We start from the raw sequence: 21,243 nt of genomic DNA, 5'->3' as shown, positions 1-21,243 counted from the left end.
AATGGTAGTAAGCATTTTGTCATCTTCCTTTCATAAGAAGTATTTCTTCTTTTGTTTTGGTGTTTCTATTTCATTCATTCGATAAACATTTAAAGAACTTTCCATCATATGTCTGCATTTATTTTTGAGATAGATCATATTTAAAGCAAAATAAAATATGTTTTACCAGACGAATTCTGTTTTTATTGTTAAATAATAAAAAAAGCGCATGAAATGCTGCATAATCTCACTAAACAAATTGCTTTAGTGGACAAAATTATTTTAAATTCTGAATCAGATAAAAGCTAATCCAGTATGTATATCATTCCTATAGATTAATAGTTACTCATGTTTTACACTCTCAGGCAGTAACTATCTATCCTCTCAATTAATCTTCTAAGGGCCTTAATAAATGAGCTTCATTTTCCATCAATGTCCTTTTTTCAAGCATCAATTCACTCCAAACGCAATTCAAGTTTAGCATTAAGTGGCTTAGTCACTGGATGTCACTGTTGCAGCACTAAAAGCCTAGATATTTTATCTGGAAAAAGGAGTCAAATATAAGTATTTTATCCTTTATCTTTTATACAAAAAAGCTTAAGTTTAATGAGTTTAATTCTTGGTCAGGATGACATCAGTGTGAGTTTTGTTACAGAAAAATTTTTGAGAACTGTTCAGGCTTTAGGATAAATCTGTGCTCTGAGAGGTAAAAGGTAGATTAATCTATCAGTTGAGTTTTCATTTAATTTCAAGATTCTGGTTCCATTTTGTGTGTCCATTCTTTGGTCTTTCTACGCTGCTAACTTTTATTTCCAAACACATTTGTATATATACTTAATATATATAATTCCAGTACTACATATATACATATATGTACACACATACATCAGTACCAGAATATTTTTATTATGTATTTTACATATATGTATACACACAGACACACACACATAACCTTTCTAAAAACACATTTCAAAATAATTTTCATGGTAGGTTTATATAAAACTACAATTAAAGTATTAATTACTGCAGAAATAAAATACCTACCCCTTGCCTTAACAAACCAGAGAAAAAGCTAAGCACTGAAGGAAACATCAATTTGCATGTTTATACTTTGCACAATTCAAGAGATTAAGCATGTGCATAAGTAGCTTATGAGGCCAGGCTCTTTTTTCTCACAGGGACTCTTCCAAACCCCTTTGAAAACATACTGAGTCAGCACCAAAGTTATTGACATCTGTAAGTACATTGACACAGTATTATCTAATCATTTCCAACCCTCAATTAAAAGAAATAAAATAGGACTTGGTTTTAGACAGGCAACCAGAAGTGAAGAACTTCATATCCATTGAAGTTCCTACTGATTTCTAAGAAAGCTATATTCATRCCTATATTTCCCTTGTCATGACAAAGGATGAACAGGACTGAAACTTACTTTTGCTATCTGTGACTTTGACTGGGAACCACTAGTTACAGATGCTCCTAGGAATAGGACCCAAGTCATCTTTTATAAGTCTTTTTTTTTTTTTTTTTTTTTTTTTAAGTATAGTTTCTCACAGCCTCTGAGACTGAGTCCTGCTGTATGGTATTACTGGGAAATAAATCCAGAAGGTACAGAAGATGCTCAGACTATGACATAAGGAGCAGCAACAGGAGTTTCAGAAAAGTATTTTGAGAGGATGACTGAAGAAGATGGCAACTGAGGACATCATGAGCTGCTGCCAACTCTGGGAAGCCTAAGCAGCCAGTAATGAAGCATTCACCAACAGTTCTGCCAAACCTGCATCCACTCCTCATCCTTTGCTGCTGCAGTGACAAATCTACTTCCTTCTGTCCCCTCAACTCACACTGTGCCATTACCCTCTTGCCAAGTGTGACTCTCAGYATCCTTGCCCTGGTTGTCATTTATATGTTCTCTCATCTGCCCACTCCTAATGTCTAAACCAGCCACAGAAAGACAATACAGGCAGACGAGCAGGCAACTGGTTTTCCAGACCTCCTAAGTTGCTAAAAAAAACCCAATAAGCATCACCAGCAACCACTGTGGTAAAGACCTGCACTCCCTGCGGCTGACCACTTCCTCTCCAACTCACATTTGACACCCTGCTGGCTCGCAGCCAATCAGGTGGGTATTTGGAGAGGCAGATGTTGCCTGAATGCCAAAATGTCTGATTTCATTTCRAAGGAAGAGGCTCCTTTGGGAGATACAGAACGGGGAAAAATCTGTTTAGGAAATGCTACATAAGCCTCAGCTGCTATCCAGTATCTAAAAGGAAATCTCTAAGTTCAAGGAGCTCTCGAAGTGTTCTCATGACAAGCGATAAGCCCCAGGAAAATAGGCAATTTGTTTCTGCATGGCAGCCTTACTGTTGTGCACATGCTCATCAGAGACTGGAGGATGATTTTTCACACAGCGTTCTTGACTCCTCAAAGGTAGAGAACAATTTTCAGCCTTCTGCCACATTCCTGCTCTGCAGGATCCTGAGAACAACGAACGTTTCCCAGATGACAGAACATTAATCCATCCCCAGCACTACTCTTGCTGCCCAGCAGTGTGACAAAAAATTATTTTTCCAGTATTATTACTATTCTTTTGAGTAATAGGGAACACGTAATCARTTAGTAATTGATTGGTAGTAAGTCTAAACATCAGAGTTCCTATGTCTCAGGGGAGACAGGTGATGAGAAGGGAAATGAGCAAAGAACTCCCATCAGTTCAGGCAAGTAYGTGATTGTGGAAATAGAAAAATCAGAATAGTTCCAACCAGGTTTTCAAGAAATGTTTGTAAAACAATTCAATACATAAAAATACAGAACTTCACAAAATTTTTCAACATTCAATTTTTTTACATGCTAAAAATAGATCAAGCTCAGCTAGTGTTTCACTTAGTTACAGACTGCACAAATTAGCAGCTTTTCTCTGAAACCATGAAGCACTAACAGTTTTGCAGGATTTCAAAATACAGCTAACTTACAACTTAACCACTTAAATAAATTTTATTATCAAATTCTGGAGAACCTCAGAATGCAATCCAATAGGACTTTATGAATCTAACTGGTTTAAAGTTTCAGAGCTATAAGCTATTATCTTATTCAAGTGTAAGGAAGAGTGAGGCATTTTTGGTTTAAATCAGGCACTCAGTTCACTTACCTTAAAATATTAGCTTGTAAACCACTTAAAAATTTTCATTGTTCTTCGATATTTGTACAGTATCTAGAACAGTGGGAAGTTCCTACATGTTTATAGAATGTGAATGATTAATACCAAATGCCACTATAAGGTAACGTCCATCACATCCATATTTATTTCCAGTACTCAGTCCTGAATGAGCAAGTCCCTTTATCGCACCAGACTGAAATATGTCTCTTGTGACTTCTCCAGTCAGGTCATTGTGCCTCTGTCTAGATACTAGTTTCACACAAGTCAATAATACTTTATTTTTTAACGAAAATTCAATCAAAAAATTTTCTATTTCAAGAAAAAGGGAAGTAACAGCTTAAAACTGCAAAAATCAAAGTACCTTCAAAGTCCAATATCATACTGTTTCAAAGATGCTCACTCAAGAGAGGACTATGTCAAAGAATATTTTGTACACTGTAATGCTGAAACTCATAATGCAATACTAATAAAGGATGTCTCACAGCTGCTCTGAGACAAGAAACCCCATGCAAACTCATAAGATAAGACTTACCACAGATGGCTGCTATTCATCAAATTATTCACTATTAATATCACTTGTTCTTTCTTTAACAGGGAAATGACTTCAACTCATATACAGCATTCAGAACATCTCTYATGTGCAACAGCTTCATAGTACACACAGAAAGCAACACAAAAATGGATTCTTTGCACRACTGCCTGTGTCAGGAGATAGGAAATGGAACATAATGCCTTCACAAGAGTTTTCCTTTTGGGACTGATCTTCTTACAGTGAAGAGTAAATATCTGAGACGCTAACCAGCCAAAATCCCTTAAGCATGCATTTAATTAAAAGCATGAGTAATAATAACAAAGTACTTTTAAAAGCAGAAAAATATTTAACTATAAAATTATACTTGCTACTGCCTTCTTGTTTCACCTAGCAAGTTCAGACACATTATACTGGTAACTGGAGAGATGAATCAACTGAAAATCTACCCATAATAGCTGTTTCATAGGAGTGAATTAAGTCAATGCCAGTACATATGAAACATTTACTTGGTGTCTCAAGACAGTAAGTACAAAATACCATTAAATTATAAAGAGAGGTGAGCTAAAGACCACTGCAAATAACAGCTAGAAATTACAAGATAGAAAATACACAATTAAGCGTTACTCAGACCATTAATCCCACTCTTTTAATATTACAATAACCAGCAAAAAAAATGTCTGTAGGTAAGAGGAAACTGTAGGTAAGAGAAGAGCTCAGCAGACATTATATGTGTAGAACTATTTGACTGCAGACTAAGAGGAGGTATACACATATTTTGTTTACATATGAGACTTCCTTCTGATGCTGATTTTGTGAATCTTTCTAACAATGCATTTTTTTGATTAAATATCATTGTGAAGCAGGATCAAGGGTTGAAGTCTCCCTCCACCTTCCTGGAATTAGATCACTTCAGTGCGTGCAGAGGATTTTTTTTTTTTTTTTTAATGAAGCTTGGATGCTCCTGGGAAAAGAAGATTAAGAATTACTCCATATTTTCCTTTGATCCTCTGCAATCTCCTTCCAGCACCATACAAATCTTCTCTAAACTTTGGCAGAAACCTGACAGCTTATTTGATTTCCTTACAGCATGTAGGATAGCAGGGGTCATTCTTTCTGCTTTCTTACAGTACAGAATAGCAAAGATTGCCTAGAGTCCAGATATTATAGTACAAAACCCTGCTCTACTACACTGGATAACTATTGCTCCAATGCAAGCATATGGGTTTCTTTCACAGAATAACCCTCACACAACCAAGTTGAGATTGCTTGTACCTTCTTTCAAGGAAGCTCTTAATATGAATTATTTGTAATAATCCAGGTAGTGAAACACTTTCTTTTCAATACTTGATACCTAAGCTGAATAAAGGATTCTTACAGTCACCGGAGTGCTTTGTGGCATGAAGGAAAGAATTAGATTGTGCAAGGACAATTAGTGACCTCAATGCAATAGGAAACCTGGCCTTTTTTTTTTTTTCCTCAGACAATAGTGATTATGACTTTCTCCTAATGTGATATGAAGTGAGGAGGACAGCAGGTCAAGTGAATACGAATATAAGAACTTTGAATTCAGGTTATGGCAAGTGAATATGAACATAAGAACTTTGAATTCGGGTTATGGCAACTTAAGTTGCCCTGTTGCTGTTTCAACTGCTTAAAAATAACCTAGGAAGAAATAATTTGTTCGCAAGCTAGGCTGTAATTGTCACTTCCAAATAGAGTGTGTTTTAAGCAGTCCTTGCCATTCAGAAATAGTAAATAACGTATACATAATGCATAAACATATTCAGTTTATCTTAACAGTAAACGTATTTCAGGAGGACTTAATACATTGTTTTAGTGGAAAATCATCACATTGACACTGCGTAAAAAAACAACACAGATATCTCAGATATGTCAGAAGTAACTATCCTATTGCTGTGCTTCTACTGAGTGAAAGATACACAAGCAGGAGATCAGAGAACATTACTGCAGTAGACAAAAATTAAATGAAATGAGTTTCTGAATGACAGTTCATTATTGGCTGTTGTCAATCTGGTATTTGTGCTATAATTTGTGTTCTAATTTAAATTTGATAATGTCTAATGTACCTAATGACAAAGACAAAAAAATTAAAATATTTGTACTGTTTTAAATCATATATCTTTCAATTAATGATAGAAACAGAGCTGCAGCAGCACTGAAACCACAGTTAGTTTGTAAAGGATAGGCCATCTCTCTCTGAAATATCCCTTACTTGAAACTGTGCACCGCAGGGAGACAAAAAGAAAACGTAGTAATCTTCTTGTTGACTGTTCAGTACTATCAGACTCAAACAATACTGTAGAAAAACATCTTACAAAATTTTGAAAACATATAATATTTCTMACATTATATCATTACAAACATAGTGGTAAACAGAATACGTTTCATTCAGCTGCTTACTTTTCACTAAGAATTTCCATGAGGTTTTTATAGCCCGTTCAGCTAAAGTAATTTTTTAAAAACCTAAAGGATAACTCTGATTAACTGGCCACTTCTGATCTGAAAGAATGTTGCTCTAAAAGCAAATGTTAGTGGTTTTGCATTTTATTACTCTGGCAGATTAAAACAAAACAAAATCTCCAAATACTCCAAAATACTAAGACTCTGCTCTTCCCTTGGCTTAATTTGACCTTAAGTAGCCTGTAGAGTTTAAACAGACTTAATGTTTATTCCTATTATCTGTCTGGTATACTATATGGGGAAACATCAGACATTTCATTTGTAAGCCAAGATCTAGCCTGCAGCTAGGAGCTCAGATTAGATCTGATTTTATATATACAATAAAAAAAAATGAATAGAAATAAACCTGATAGTGGATGGTGAACTGCTGAACATCAAGTGCATGCTCACACACACAGATTATTATTATTTTTTAAGAAAGGAAAATGCTATTTCAGTAAATTACATCTTGATTGGCTATCATCAGACTAAACTCTCCCTAAGTTAAGCACAAATGCGGACTTTAAAGTCGAAACCGTGTAGTTTGTGAGGTGGAACAAGGCCTGACAAAGGGCTCAGTCTCAAGTTTGGTGCAACAACTTTAGAGAGAAAAACAAATCATCACTTGCACCACAACCAGACTCATGCCAGTGAAACTAAACCCAATGGGTCACACTGAATCTRGAAAACTGTCGCTTGTCTTAGCAGGCAGCTCACTATAAGGAATGGTCAACTAAGCAAGCAGAACACAAATAATTGAGCAAGTTAACTGAAAAAAATCAGGGTCGGGGGGCAGGGGATGAGACTGGAAGTCCAAGCTAATTGGCACTGCCTTTTGCTGTAAAGTAATGACTATTACTTCAGCAGTGAGATGATGATTACTTACTAATACTTCTGTCTTTATGAACTGAGATGTAATTTTGATCTGCTGTACAGAAATAAACCTTAAAGTCAACTAGTATGTGTGTTTCATATCATGATTCTCTCTGTGCGTGTAAATGTGTGCAAACATGTATGGTTGGCTTAACAGTCACTCAAAAAACATTGGGTACATCTGACATTTCACTCAAATGTGCATATCTTTCAAGTCTAAATAATTTTGTCAACTAACTTTTCTTTTCTAAATGTCCACTTGTACACCTGCAGCACTGTGCTTCTGGGTTCTTGCACAGACCAGAAGTGCCAGGTAAGTACTAATAAGTGCCAGGAAGAGCGTTGTTCCAACACACTGAAATCATGAACAAAACTTTTTAAAGGAACCTAAATATCTCTTTGCAAATAGACTGGTTACTCTCAGGTCGCTTCATATATATTCATTCAATCATTATCACCAGAAAATTATATAAAGCTCATCTCCCCTACTCCTAAGCTTGTCTTTACAATATTCTTAAAGCCTTTGCAACATGGTTAATGCTTTCTATACAGAACAGACTCCCATCTTCAAAAATGGTTCTGTTTATATATGCTGAATCTTTTGAAGCTGTCACAGGAAACATGCAGGATGTCACGACTGACTGTAAACTGACCCCAAATTATAATTTATCTTAAAAAATATATATGAAATATATATATGAAAATGTCACATATGGAACATCCACCAGTTCTTCCCACAAAGGCGACTTTCTGCATGAACAACTCCATTCTATAAAGCACTTTCTACAATGTCATTTTCCATGAGCTCTACGTGACAGTTCATACAGGACAGGCCTATGTTTAGTGATCCATGCTAGGAGAGATCATTCTGTTTGAAGGCAATTTTTGGTCACAGTGTGAGGTATCATTTCTCCTCAGGACTCTTTCTTCCATTTTTTTCCCCAATATTAAGAAAAACTGTCACCAAAATTGTCACCCACAATAAAACAGATCCAAGAAAACTCTGTTTAGGGAATGGATATTGTTAGGGAATAAGAGAAATTATAGAAATACAGGTCTTCCTGACAAGACCCTAGCCTCTACAGTTTTGAGAGTTTATAAGCAAACCTTGAAATTAATTCAAAGTCCGGAGAGAGATAATGACAACTCCATATTTCTGACAGAATGACTAAAGAAAATTTTGTGAACTATTTTACAGATCTTCCTAGTGAAGAATCAGCTGCAAAATTAGCTCAGGAAGGTTTCCACTTCCATCTTGAAGGGTGTTCTAGATCTTTCCAGCTCACTATTATATTCTATTATCTATTCTGTTCAATCACTAGAACCTCTTCATATGAACGAAACAATTGTTTATTAGTCTAACACCAGCAAATCCTACTCCACACAATAAAAGGTTTTGCCTGAAATATATATTAAGGCAAATTCATCTTGTAAGATGGAATGTGTCTCATCTAAAGCTACACAACAGAAAGAAAATTCTGAATGAACACTGAAGCCAATGAGACTATCACCTATTTGTGTTTTCAGGATCAATCCATGGATCACTGCTTTATTTGCCTGTGTATTTGCTAGCTGACAAAGACAATATATTGTTCCAGTTACAAAGTAGTGTATCTTTCTTCTTAGTACAATGACTGCTGGTAACTGTTCCTGCCAGTACTTTTATATCTGAAAGAAGCTTTCTCTCTGCAAGTAGACAGGGAATAAAACATACCTGAAAAGAAGRAATTTTTTTTTTTTTTTTTACTTTTTATGAGATGTCCTTTTTATCTATGGCTGTTGCAGCATATAAAGCAAAAAGACTTTCTTTGACCATAGCCTATTTTCTTATGATAAGCAATAGATGAACAACAGATTTCACTGTATTTTCTACAACCAGATAGAGAGCGAGTGCTTACATTTGTATTGCTATAGTTTCACTTTTGAAAAGTGAGGAGACAGAGGAATAAATTTCTCYGATTCCCAAGTCCTCCTCCTCTTTCTGCCTAGTTAGCAAACACTATAGTTCATGACTGCTTTTTTCAAATGTCTGAATTGTATCTATCCAAGCCCGTTAGTCAAGAGATAAGCCATATTTTACGAGGTTACACTGAGTAAACTTCCACAAAAGAGAGAAGTCTTTCCAGAAAACCAGGGTAAAAGCAGGAAAGCACTGATACAACTAAAAAAGGAATCAGACATGCTGCACTATATCTTAAGTAGCAGCAGGTTAAAATATCATTAAATAGAATCCATTTAGATTAACTGATGTCACTTATTTTTAAATAACCTTTTCAAGTGTACTACATTAAAGGCTTGCAGGAATAGCACAAGCTTTTTTTTAGAATCTGTGTATCAATTCAGGACTTTGAATAGCCAAACCTTGTTCAATTTTAGTGAGATACAATTATTTAATTACTAGCACAGKCTCTCCTAGTTGGTTATATAATGCAAAGTTTTATAAGACAAGAAAATTATTAGACAGAAAAAATGGAGAAGAAAATAACCACTGATAYCAGGATGGGTATAAAGTATAATTGCTAAGGGATTAAGAAGTTAACAGAATCAAATAATCCTGAAGGGTCAAAGTACAGCACAGGACTACTTTGCATTAATATGATTTGAAAGTAAAAACTGTACATAAGCTTTCAATCATCTTGTAATACGCAAATTAAAGTTGCTAATAAGCAATTTTATTTGCAGACAAAATGTGATGTAAATGAAAGTAGTCTTAAGCAAATCAAATCAGCTCTGTCAGCGTGGACAGGGCCAGTCTATGCATTGGTTGCTGCATGCTGAATGAGAAGTGTCTGGTGACCAAGGCATTAAGCAACTTCTGTGCCCCAAATCTCTCCAGCAAAGTAAAAGGGAGCTCCATAATGACACAGTTCTGGAGAAATGAAGGAGCTTTGAGAGACAGAAACTTTAAGAACTTCTCTCTCAATGGAACAATATGCTATTCATTTCCAAAAACCACACTGGACTATGTAAATATACCTACTCTATTTCAGCAATGCAGAGCTGAGAACCAGGCCCACATTCTGTACACACATTGCTGGCTAGTTATGAAGAACTACATTATTGACATATAACCAAGCTAAAAGATAATTTTTTAACTCTTCCCTAGAGCCATTATAYAGTTGTTTAAGTACAGGGTACTGTGAACTTCAATAAACATCACTTTTATGAGACAAAGCCTCACTGGTTGTTGCTTGACACTATTAATGAGAGTAAATTACTAAGATCAGTGTTAAAAGAGCTTGCTTGGCCAACAGGCAATTTTTTACACTCTTTTATGATCAGAGAGAAATATGTTTTAATTGCTAGGCTTTTAACTAAAGATAACTAGACAGTGAGTCTCAGTGATCATCAAACAATGAATAAAAAAACATCACTGCATGCCCTAACAAAAGAGAAGATACTGACAAATCCTGCTGCCACAGAATGATTAAACTTATGGATAGCAAGTGTGGTATCTTAAAATGTCTCTCCTACAAGACTAAGATATGATCAGTTCTACAACACAATTTCTATTTTTAAAGCCTCATTAATGCTGAGGCACTAAATCAGGAGAAGAGTAGTTTACTGACTGGCTGAGGCTCCTCTTCCTCAGAGTCGTGGATTACAGTACATGGTTCATAACATAGGTCAGACCATAAACAGGCTCCTCCCTAGCAGGACTCTCCTACTCCACTCACAGCAACAACTGCTCTTAAACAGACAGAGAATTTGAGGAGGAGTACTTCTAGTTTTGGTTTGAAAGGAGTCATAGATTCTTGCTAATGGATAACCTTGTCCTTTTTAATCTTGGTGCCGTAAGGACTGTTTAACTGCTCCTTTACCACTGTATCCTTAGCAAGAATATTAATTCTGTCAGACATTTGTATCTATCAGTAACAAAAGCTGCAATAAGCATAGGTTCTAATTCTTCTTCTAGTTTTTAGGGAATAACTTGACAGCCTACATATTTCTATTTCTGTTTCTTCCTTTCTCCATTGTCTCTTCAATACTTTTCCAAGTCTGTTCTTTTCTGACAGAAGTTCAAATAATGACATTTACAGCTGTCACACTTGTCTAGAGAACAAACACAGTACAATATTAACACTAGTAGAGAAGGAGTTCTCTAGAAATGGATGATATCTTTGTYATATAATGCTACAAAACACTGAGTATGTATTGTTTCAAAAACACCAACTACTGTAGTGATACTTCCTCACATCATCTGACATGAATCTTGTTCCTTTTGGCGGGGAGGAGGGACAATTCCTTTCACAGTTCTGACAGTTCCCCTGACTATGGCACTTTTTTGTCATCAATAAACATACAGAGATAGAAAAAGTGTTTATCCCCCCACACTTCTAATAAAACAGGCAACACACTAGAAAAACATGTCACATGCTTGAATTGGTACCAATGGAAATCTAGAACCTTGTTAACAGAAAACATTTTGGAAAAGATAAAATAGTATGTTAAATACAACTCAACAGCAACACAAGTCCAGAGCACCAACATTTCATTGCAGTTAGTAACTGTATAATACCTACAGCAGCCTTTAACCACAGATTAAAAGCGAAAATAAAGCCAATGGGATAATAAAACAGTACCACCTGGATTTTTCTGAGAAGACTTTTTGGGTATTTTTATTTGACAATAATAATTCTAACTGTCAGAGTTAATGATTTTTCATTTAATTGCCAAGAAGTCATTGAAATTAACACATAAACAAATATGACCAAATAAAGAGTTTATAAAACTTAGAGATAATAACGAGCCTGGAAATTAAAACCAGAATAAACATAGTTTTTAGGAAACAAAGGGCATGGCACAAACACAAAGAGAATTTCTTGCAGCTCACGCTCACAGGACGAACTTTTTGGGTCACCTGTCTTTTATCATTACTATTTTATAGAGTTCAGTTGAAAAGTTTCAGCTCGCAGAGTTTCAATAYGTGTTTCAGTGTCTGGAATCTAATTTTCTTATTAAAATGCAATTTGTATTGCTAACTTCAGGATTTTACCTACAGCATCACTAGACTTTGAAATTAACTCTAAAGCAAAATGTTAAGCTTGAATTASTTATAAAACCCTTGATATTTGGAAAAAAAGTAATAAACTATCAGCTAATTGAGGTCCATTTTTAAAGAGGCCTTTATATTTTGTCCATAGATCACTGATCACCTCAAATGATTTCAGCATTTGATTTACTTAAAGTACAGTAGAATTAGTTACTAATGCTATTTTATGATGAAGAAAATACAAAGTCAAGAATAAGAGCCAGAATTTGAAAGCAAGGCTTAACATCTAGACCCATATACTTTTACATTTCAATCTTYAAGCAGTCAGTGAATGTACTGAAGACGCTATCAGTGTAAATTGAAAACCATCAACATTGTCTTTACCTTCTATCATTTTAACTGGAGTCTCAGGCCTAAAGCACATCTGATTTTTGACAAAAAAAAATGTTCATTAGTTCTAGAAAGCCAATGAGTAAAAGGTAGACCAAATATTAAAAATAGATTTAAAAAAATGCAGTTATGCAAGCCTTCTGCTTTCCAACATACAGACAGACACTATATTGTTTAGGTKATTTCTAAATGTGATGTGGATTTCCACATGATTCATAAATATGCTATAGCTAAATTGATACAGACTATGCATTTGAGTTCTGAGCACTTGTTATTTGATCTGAGCACTACTTGAGCTTAGACTGTAACAGAAAGTACCATCTACTGTATATGCAACAGCTACTTTCTAAGACAAAAAAAAAAGAAAAAAGAAATGGGAAAAAACTTCAGAATTCTTTTTTTTGAAAGTTATTTAGAAGTTATATCTTTCCATTTTACTTCAGTGAAGCTGGAAGATTACATTCAGTTCAAAGACGTCTCTTAGTTAGGCAATAGTGTAGAGTGACATATGTATCAAAAGGAAAATAAAAATTATTTAATATTCCTAATAAAAATCATACATTTAACCCATGAGAGTAGTAGCTCCAACTGAGATCCCTGTAACCTGGAGAAAATATTATGCCTCCCCCACCACTCAGAGCCCTAAAGAAAGGAAAAACAGCCACAATTGCATAAAGCTGTTTGTAAGCATGTCAAATTGAGAGCATGAAGGCCTTGAAATTAAAAATCTTATGATCCACACTTTCAACCTGTAATTGGACAGCATACTTTCCACTCTCAATGGAAATACCRAGCATTTATTGGACAGTGCACCAGTGTAGGGTCTTGGAAAGCTTATAAAGCCAAGTGGATTTTTTTCTTCACCCTCAATAATCAACAACTTCCCTATGAAAAAAAATATTAYTTAGTGGTATAACAAATGAACTCTGTTTGGAAACTGAATCACCTCAAGATTTACCATGAAGAACATGAGATAATAACAAATTCCTTAAAATCAAGCATAGGAAAGGATAGCTTACATAAAGGGACAATCAAGCCATGTATTATGCTATATGAAATCCATATATAAAGTGCTATACATYAGAAAATCCAGAATGATGCAGACAGAGTAGCACTTCAGGAATGTGTAGAAGTTCCAAAGCAGGTTCCTGCATTTCTTTTCTTAGAAAAAGACAGCACTGAGCATGTCAAAAATAACATAAATTGAAAGAACAAATCTGCAGGAACAGATATTCAACATGAAGAAAATGAAAAACAAACACAAATAATAGCACYAGTTTCACATTGAATCTGTTTTCTCATTATCAGCTGTCCACACTATGAATTTTGCTTCAATCTGTCATTTTTCACATTAGCAACAATATCAGTAGAAAAAGTGAAAAACTCAGAATACCAAACTAATTTACTATTACATAAACATAAAAAGTTGTAAAAGCCCAAAGGTTATTTAAAACAAGTGGAAGACAACAACACAGGAAAACTGTCAAGAGCAATTAGCATCATTAAAATTGTTAAAGCATTAGCAAAAATAGTATAAAAGGGCATCCCTCCTTGGTGTCGTCGTCTTCTTTTTTTATGGATAGTCTCATCATTGTGGGAGAGAGAATTTCACACTCCAAAAAAACCTTCCACTGTCACTACTTTCACTAACACAAGGCTGCCATCGCTGAGATAACTTAATGATTTTGCTGGAGGCAGATATATATCCTGGTGTGTAATAGTTCTATATTGTTTCTTCTTTATGGTCCTCATATAGGAAAATGACCAAACGTATAAGTGGAAAAAAAAAAACATTATAGAAGCATGTGAGCAATTCTTGCTGAAGACCCTGGGCCCCTGCAGCCACAAGCAGATGGGTCTATCTGCAGCAAACCAGCTAGCCTTCAGGACAGTCAGTTCCAGCATTGTGGAGCTAAAAAAATGGCTTTGCCCCAAGAAAGCCTGTAAGATTTTTCTCATTAACTAAAATGAAAGCAAGATTGAGTGCTAAAGCCCCAATAAGGTGCATCTTTCGTAGATTAAATATCAGATYTGGGCTGCAAGCCAAAGAATCTATTATGCCCTCCCACTGTTAAATTATCTTACAAACTCTTCTACTGCGTCGTATATTCAAAAAAAAAAATCATGCTTAAATTCTGAAGAATGTATTTCCTCCACTTTGCAATTAAAGCAAATAATACAGCTYCTATTTTTTCTTCTATTATCTAGGGTTAATTCATTGACTAAGATTATAAAAGATAGAAGAAAATTCTGACCGTCTAATTTGACCTTATGTATAATTCTGACCACAAGATTTTATTAATTCTTTCATCAAATTTAATTACTGGCCATATGGTATTTTTAAGATATATATCAGATCTTTATTTAAAGACTTAAGTTAATGAAGAGTAAGCAATGTACTTTCACAAATAGATTTAGTGGTTGATTATCCTCACCACATGCATCTTTTTTCTAAAAAGAGTATTGTACTCTTGGTTGCCAAAAAGATGCTCTTATTATGAAGTCAGCTTTCAGAAATTTCTTTCCAAGCTATTTTATATGGACCAAGATAAAATCCTCAGCATATAGCAACATAAGTTTGACTTTTATTACAGTACAATTTCTATTTCATTTTTCAACTTCATTCTCCCATTTCCTCCCCAACCAATGGCCAGATAATAATGAAAGTTATGACAAGTACAGTGACTGGCACTACCTATTCTACCAAAACCCTAAGCATCAGATATCRCAGTATCTCTTAGCACATACATACATACACACACACAAAAGCCTTTTTGCAGCTCACCACAGAATGGATATAAATCACTTAACAGAAGAAAATGTGAAACTTTCACTTTCTGCTTTGTGCATCAAGACAAAAGCTGTGTGCCGATGCCTCTGTTAGGGCTGAAGAATGAAAACRTAGAAATTCAGGTGGCACTATAAAGATGACAAGACTGGAAACTTCTAAAGCAAATGAGGTCAGCAAGACCAGTGTCTCTTGACACACCCTTTGGTGAAAGTCTGGCATGGGTCACCAGCAACTGCGTCAGGGTACCTTAGGTTCCACAGGAAGGTAAGGAGATGAATAATAAGAAAGAGATCAGGATTCCTAAGGGAACTGAAATGGAAGCACATGTCTCTAAAGAGTTAGTAAACCTTTTGCAACAAGAAAGGGTCCTTTTACATCCCTGTCTGCCTTGGACTACTGTTAGGATTCAAGAAGAGATGATGATAAATGAAGAAATAGGGTAGACTTGTGACAAAAAGAAAAGCAAGTGCAGAAAAAGTCTATCTCTATTTTGTATGCAACTTACTGGGGAACCTAAGCTAGTTCCCAGCCCCTCAGTAAACTAAAGGCTTGTGTTGAGGAGTGGAGCATGCACCAAGAACAAGAGTCATAAGGAGATTCACTACAGGATGAAAACGCAATTCTCTAACGAGAYACACTATAGAGATTCTTGCCTTCCTCTCTGGCTAGGGTTTGGGTTAGAGTTAGAAAATCAAAAGGAGAAATACAAGACACTTTCTAAGAACTGGAAAGAATGGCAGTTGCCATAGAAAATGCAGGTCATGAAAGCCCTGTCTTCCTTGGCCAGGGGCCTGGCATGGATTGCCAGCCATCACGTCAGAAGTGAAACTGAATTCAGGTCAATGTGGAACATGGACACTAAAAACGTGGTAGATAATTCCTCCTAATGCAATCTGAAAGCTCAAAACATTTATTTCCTACCAGTTACACTTCAGCTCAGCTTTGGCAGTTTCTGCCACCACAGCTTACATTTACACAATAATATTCTGTATGTCTTCTCTTTATATAGTCCCCACAGCCCTTATGCAATCTGAGTATTTCCTGCTAGATAAGACGTTTGGAACATTCCTCTGATTTTACCAGACTACACTGGCAACATTGGAGTCCTCAACTACATCTTAAAACTAATTCTATTACCGTTTCTGTTCAGATTGTACCCAGCTATGCTACAAAATATGCTGTCGATATACATGTAGACCAGGACAATGAAAGTTGATATCTTCTCATCAGTATTTCTGCCTGAAGTGAAAGTTGAATGTTATACCTTCATCTGGCACATAATGGCTTGTGATAAATATATTTCTTTCTCTTCCTGTGTAGATGCAGTGGTCAGTCAGTGCAGAGCTCACTGTGGGGTCAGAGTCTAAGGGCAGGTTAGTAATCACAAATTTTACTGAAAATATAAAATTGAGATTTTGCCACGGAAATTGAATATTCCTGTTAATAATCTCGAACACCTCCGAATGGTTAAGTCACAGAATAGAATGTTAAGATCTGAATCTGAACCAGCAATTAATCAGTTTTGAACTAAGAGAAGCATGCTACCAATCTACTATAGCAGAAGAGTTGTCTCATTTCGTTTATTCATACCTCTTCATGCAGCAGGTAGCTTCCATCTGCTGGGGGAGGATTAAAACATTCAGACATAGGAGAGAGGAAACAAATCCAGGTACTCAGTTGAAAGGAGACTTGTCTCCACCTTCATCACCTTAGAGAAAAAAGTGCTACTGAAAAATGCCCTTTCCTACTCTTCCAAATACCTTTGCCCTCTTCCTTCTGAATAGTTTGTTCTGCAAGAGGGTAGGGCACATCCTTGTTGCTCTCCTCACTCCAGAGAAGCTGCTTTTGTAGATAAGCCTGAACAACTTAAATAGCAAGAATTCCCTCACCAAAGGCACCACCTGAATTAGAAACTTAATAACTGCTTTATTGTCTATATACTGAATAGTATCCTTGATTGGAATGCTACAAAGTGAATGCCTACAAACCATGCTCAACTACTATCACCCAGAATAATGGGTATTCTTCCTTTGCCTCCAATCCACCCTCACCCACAAACTCTGCTTYTTCATGTAATATTTTGACTAAGTTTCTTTGGGAAATACAGTGCCTTAGTTTCATTTATGCATATACTACTTACTATCTTGAGCTTTGACCTCTGTTCAGTTGGYTCACTTTTAAAATCTCATGGCTTGTTAGAGTGGATTTCTTTTTAGTGGTGTTACAGTGGACTGGAAGCTTGACGTCTTTTTCTGGATATGGAGAAATTCCCATAAAGTGAAAAACAATTAAGGGGCATCATATATCCCATATTCAGTGACTGATTCTAGAAGAAGTTGTTATTCCCAAATATAATGCAATTTAAACAAGTCTTTACCATATCATTTAAGAGAAAACRGGGATGGACATACTGTTAAGTTTGTTCAATAAAAGATTTAGAAAAGGCTTCCCTTCCTTTGATAGAACTCACTTCCATATTCTCAGTTTAAACTTCCGTTTTCTTAAAGGAGAAGAGAAATTAGCTTATTCCCTTTTCACTTTTTGCTTGAGATCATTCTTGATCAAAACTAGAAAGATTTTTTTACCAAATGTATAATTATATGTATTATATGTATTATGTATTGCATGTATCTTGACAAGATACATGTCAAATAGACAAGAAGTAACAGAATATGCAGAATGATTACAAAAGATGAAATAAACAATTCTTCTTGGCTCAAGTGGTACCACAGCTATAACAGCTATAATCAGGTATGTTTTTAAAGCAAGATACTACAATATTTATTTTATTGTTCATACCGAATGCATTATAATGTATTATAATGCATTAAATAGCTTATCCAAGACACTAGTTTGTCTTAAAAAAAAAAAAAAAAAAAAAGCTTAAGCTGTACATAAAATCCAGGCACCCACTACAAGATCATCTGGAAAGTATGAAAATAAAATTCTCTAAGCACTGGCATAGTAACACGTCAGCTACTCAAAAAATTCATGCATCAGTAACTTTTGAGATACATTCARAGACCTAGACAACGTCAGTTCTCATCTCTTGCTCATTTAGAAAGCCAGAAATTGCACTGTTCTTCCCAAATGACAATATACGGAACAATCCTATACGAAGCACAATTGAGTTTGTTAGTACAAATGCTTAGAACGCTCAGCCACGTTTTGCAGTGTTCCTACAYATGAATAGCGATTGTGTTTTTATCAGTAAAAACTCTTCAAAAAGTWTAACATACTTGTCTCCAAATAAAGAGACAATTTCCACTGTGGAATACCTCCTATTTGTCTCCTAGCAGTTTATTTATACAAAAAAGGATAGAACCATGCAAAAGTTAGGTGATTTTTGAAAACTGCATTTCATTTGAAGGTTTCTGTTATGCTCCATTCATTCAGTTTCATACTAAATATTCCTTCAGTACAGCAGAATATTATAACAACATTTTGACCTGGGGACAAAAATCTGAAATATCCATGTGTAGCTGCAGCTAAAGAATTGTCTCATACAGTCTCTATTTCTGAAAAGATGGAATCCATTTCCCAATCCTGGTCACAGATCTAAATACATTTCCTTTAAATGAATATAGACAGTGTTGAAATACAATTGTTACCAGAAAAAATAAAAGTGACAGTCACAAAGTAACACAGTAGCAAAGCTACCCATGCAGATAGATAGTCCTTTTGGTAAGCARATTTACTTTAGTCAGACGTGTAGCTTCAGCAGCACACACTGCTTCAGCAGCAGATTTATTTCAGTCAAGAATACAGATAAACCAGAAATCAGATTCAAGTTCACTATGGGTGTTTCCTCAAGTACTTATTATAACCAATTTTCTCATATTGCATGTCTTATAGCTCTGTTTCCAAGACTGAAGCTGCAAAATATCTTTTTTTTTATTTTTTTTATTGCTGAAAGTGCCCCAGAACAACAACAAAAACCTAAAATTCTGGCTACCATGAATATAGTGCAAGTATTACGGTGGGGGGGGAGGGGGGAGGAAGAAAACAAAAAATCACAAGTATGTTTCTAAGAATCTCTCTTTCAGRTTGCACATTTCATTCCAATGTTCATAATTTTTGCCATTTAGTATAAATTATGACAATGCAGCTATGAATAATAGCTCTCTGGACATCAGCCCAGATAGTGGAAACGGAGCAGAACTAACTAGCTTCTCCAGAAACACAATGGAAAAGAAGAAAATCTGTGCCAGGCATAATTAACATTTGGACACATTATAATCAACACCAGATGCTTCCATACTTTCCCTTTTAAAAAAATACATAATAATTCCACGTTAGGGGTTATTTATAGAAAAATACTGAAGTGTTTGCAATCATGAATATACTTTCTGGTAAGACACGTAGTTTAAACCATTTCCTGTAATGTTAAAATTTTACATATGATTTTAAAAGGCTGAATAGAGCTTGGAAATTAGAAAACTTCAGAAAAAAGTCACAGTAAGAAAATAAATAACTTTTAGTACCTTATTTATCTTTAATTTTTGTAAAGGGTATGTGAGCATACCTTTTATAAAAGATATGAGAGTAAAAATTGGAGAACATAATAAAATGCTTATAATGTTGGCAGGTTATTACACAAGCATAGTCACGAACAAAGTTTTCTGCACATAATAAAAAATAACTGAACAGCATAAGACATAACAGGGAAGTAACCTGAATCCAGTTTCTCCGTTCGAAAAGCAGTCACAGAACCRAAGTTCTGCCAAACTGCCCTTCCCTCCTCCTGTAATGTATGCACTGCAAGCCACAGTTGTACCTTTCATGAATGCACCATAACAAACCTAAATAATAATGTTAGGTTCTTAAAAGAAATGGAAGTTTATTTGGTTAAAAAAATAGTATGTGAATTGCCATTTGTTTATTCTAGCTTTCTTTTAATTGCAAAGTTGATAAAACAACATTCAGAGAAGAGTAGTAGGCTGGAAGGYGAGTTCACGCAAAAAGGAAAATTATTTATATTAGAGTACTTCACAAAAAGAAAAGCAAGCCATTCTTTCACCAAGTATGTTCTTTTGGTCAAAAAGTAACCACTCGTGGTTTATTTTTATTTTTTCCATCTCCCAGATTTTATATTTAGCCATGAGGAAGAAGCTAAAAGTTTTAAGTAAAATKTAATGCAACTAAAATGTAGTAAGATACCATAGACAAACAGGTTTAAAATGGAATATGAATTCTATGGAGACAATGCCATTTCTAGAGTTAATGCAAGCTCTTGTTCTAAACATTAAAGGACAYTATCTGCAGACTTAGTTTTAAAATGAAAATGTAAGAAAATGTCATTAACTTTGGCRAGTTCATGACACTGCAAAAAGTTTAAAACCTACACATGACAAACAAGCAAGCTATTTCCTTTTGCAAATCAGCTATTTTTGCCAAGCTCTCTTTATTGATMTTTTTGGGATTAGAAGGCTTCTTTACTACTCACTTGTTCCCCTGGAAACCTGGTTTCCTCATAGTAAGTCAGTTTTAAGCATACTATTGTGAAATGTCTTTCCATGGCACTTACRGAGCAAAGTGCTCACTCTGGCTTTTGTAACACTTCAAAAGCAAGAGCAGCAGGGCATAAAAGGTGGTAACAAACTGTGGTGATTGATGACTATTTCTTCCCTAAGTCTTCTTTTCTAATATTTGGCTGATTACGCGACTGTCATATATTTCAATAGTAAGAAGTAATAACAAATTGGTAGTAATAGAGAAAATTAACTCTTCAGATAAAGAAGTAAGAGCAGGGTAAGCAGTAAAGGCCACTAACTGCTCTCTGACACTTGACAAGCTTTTTTAAACCCAGACAAAAACAAGAACTTGAATGATACTATTTAAAGAAGCTATTGAAAGGGGGACTTTATAGTAATAAGAATATTTCTAAGTGCATTATGCCCTACACAAAAGCCATGACATTRGAGGAGTTGTCATCAAATGTAGCCTCTTTGCATACGCTTCACAACTTTAATGAAAACAGGCAGTATGACCTGTGTATCAAGGTCTATTATTCTTCTAGGGTTTAGATTCAGCTATCATACTTGATCTATCATGACTCAGATTGCTAT

The 21,243-nt window shown here is 35.2% G+C and overlaps 1 protein-coding gene across 4 annotated transcripts in view; it reads right to left on the bottom strand.

Moving 5' to 3' along the window:
* The window catches only part of TFPI (tissue factor pathway inhibitor), a 91,542-nt gene that overhangs the window by 47,228 nt on the left and 23,071 nt on the right, over window positions 1-21,243 (bottom strand). The window lies entirely within an intron of this gene.

This window comes from Rhea americana, unplaced genomic scaffold (assembly GCF_003343005.1).
Source record: "Rhea americana isolate MKP2758 unplaced genomic scaffold, rheAme1 scaffold_12, whole genome shotgun sequence".
Taxonomy (NCBI): Eukaryota; Metazoa; Chordata; class Aves; order Rheiformes; family Rheidae; genus Rhea; species Rhea americana.
The sequence above is the reverse complement of the archived record's forward strand: the minus strand, read 5'-3'. Positions and strand labels throughout refer to the sequence as shown.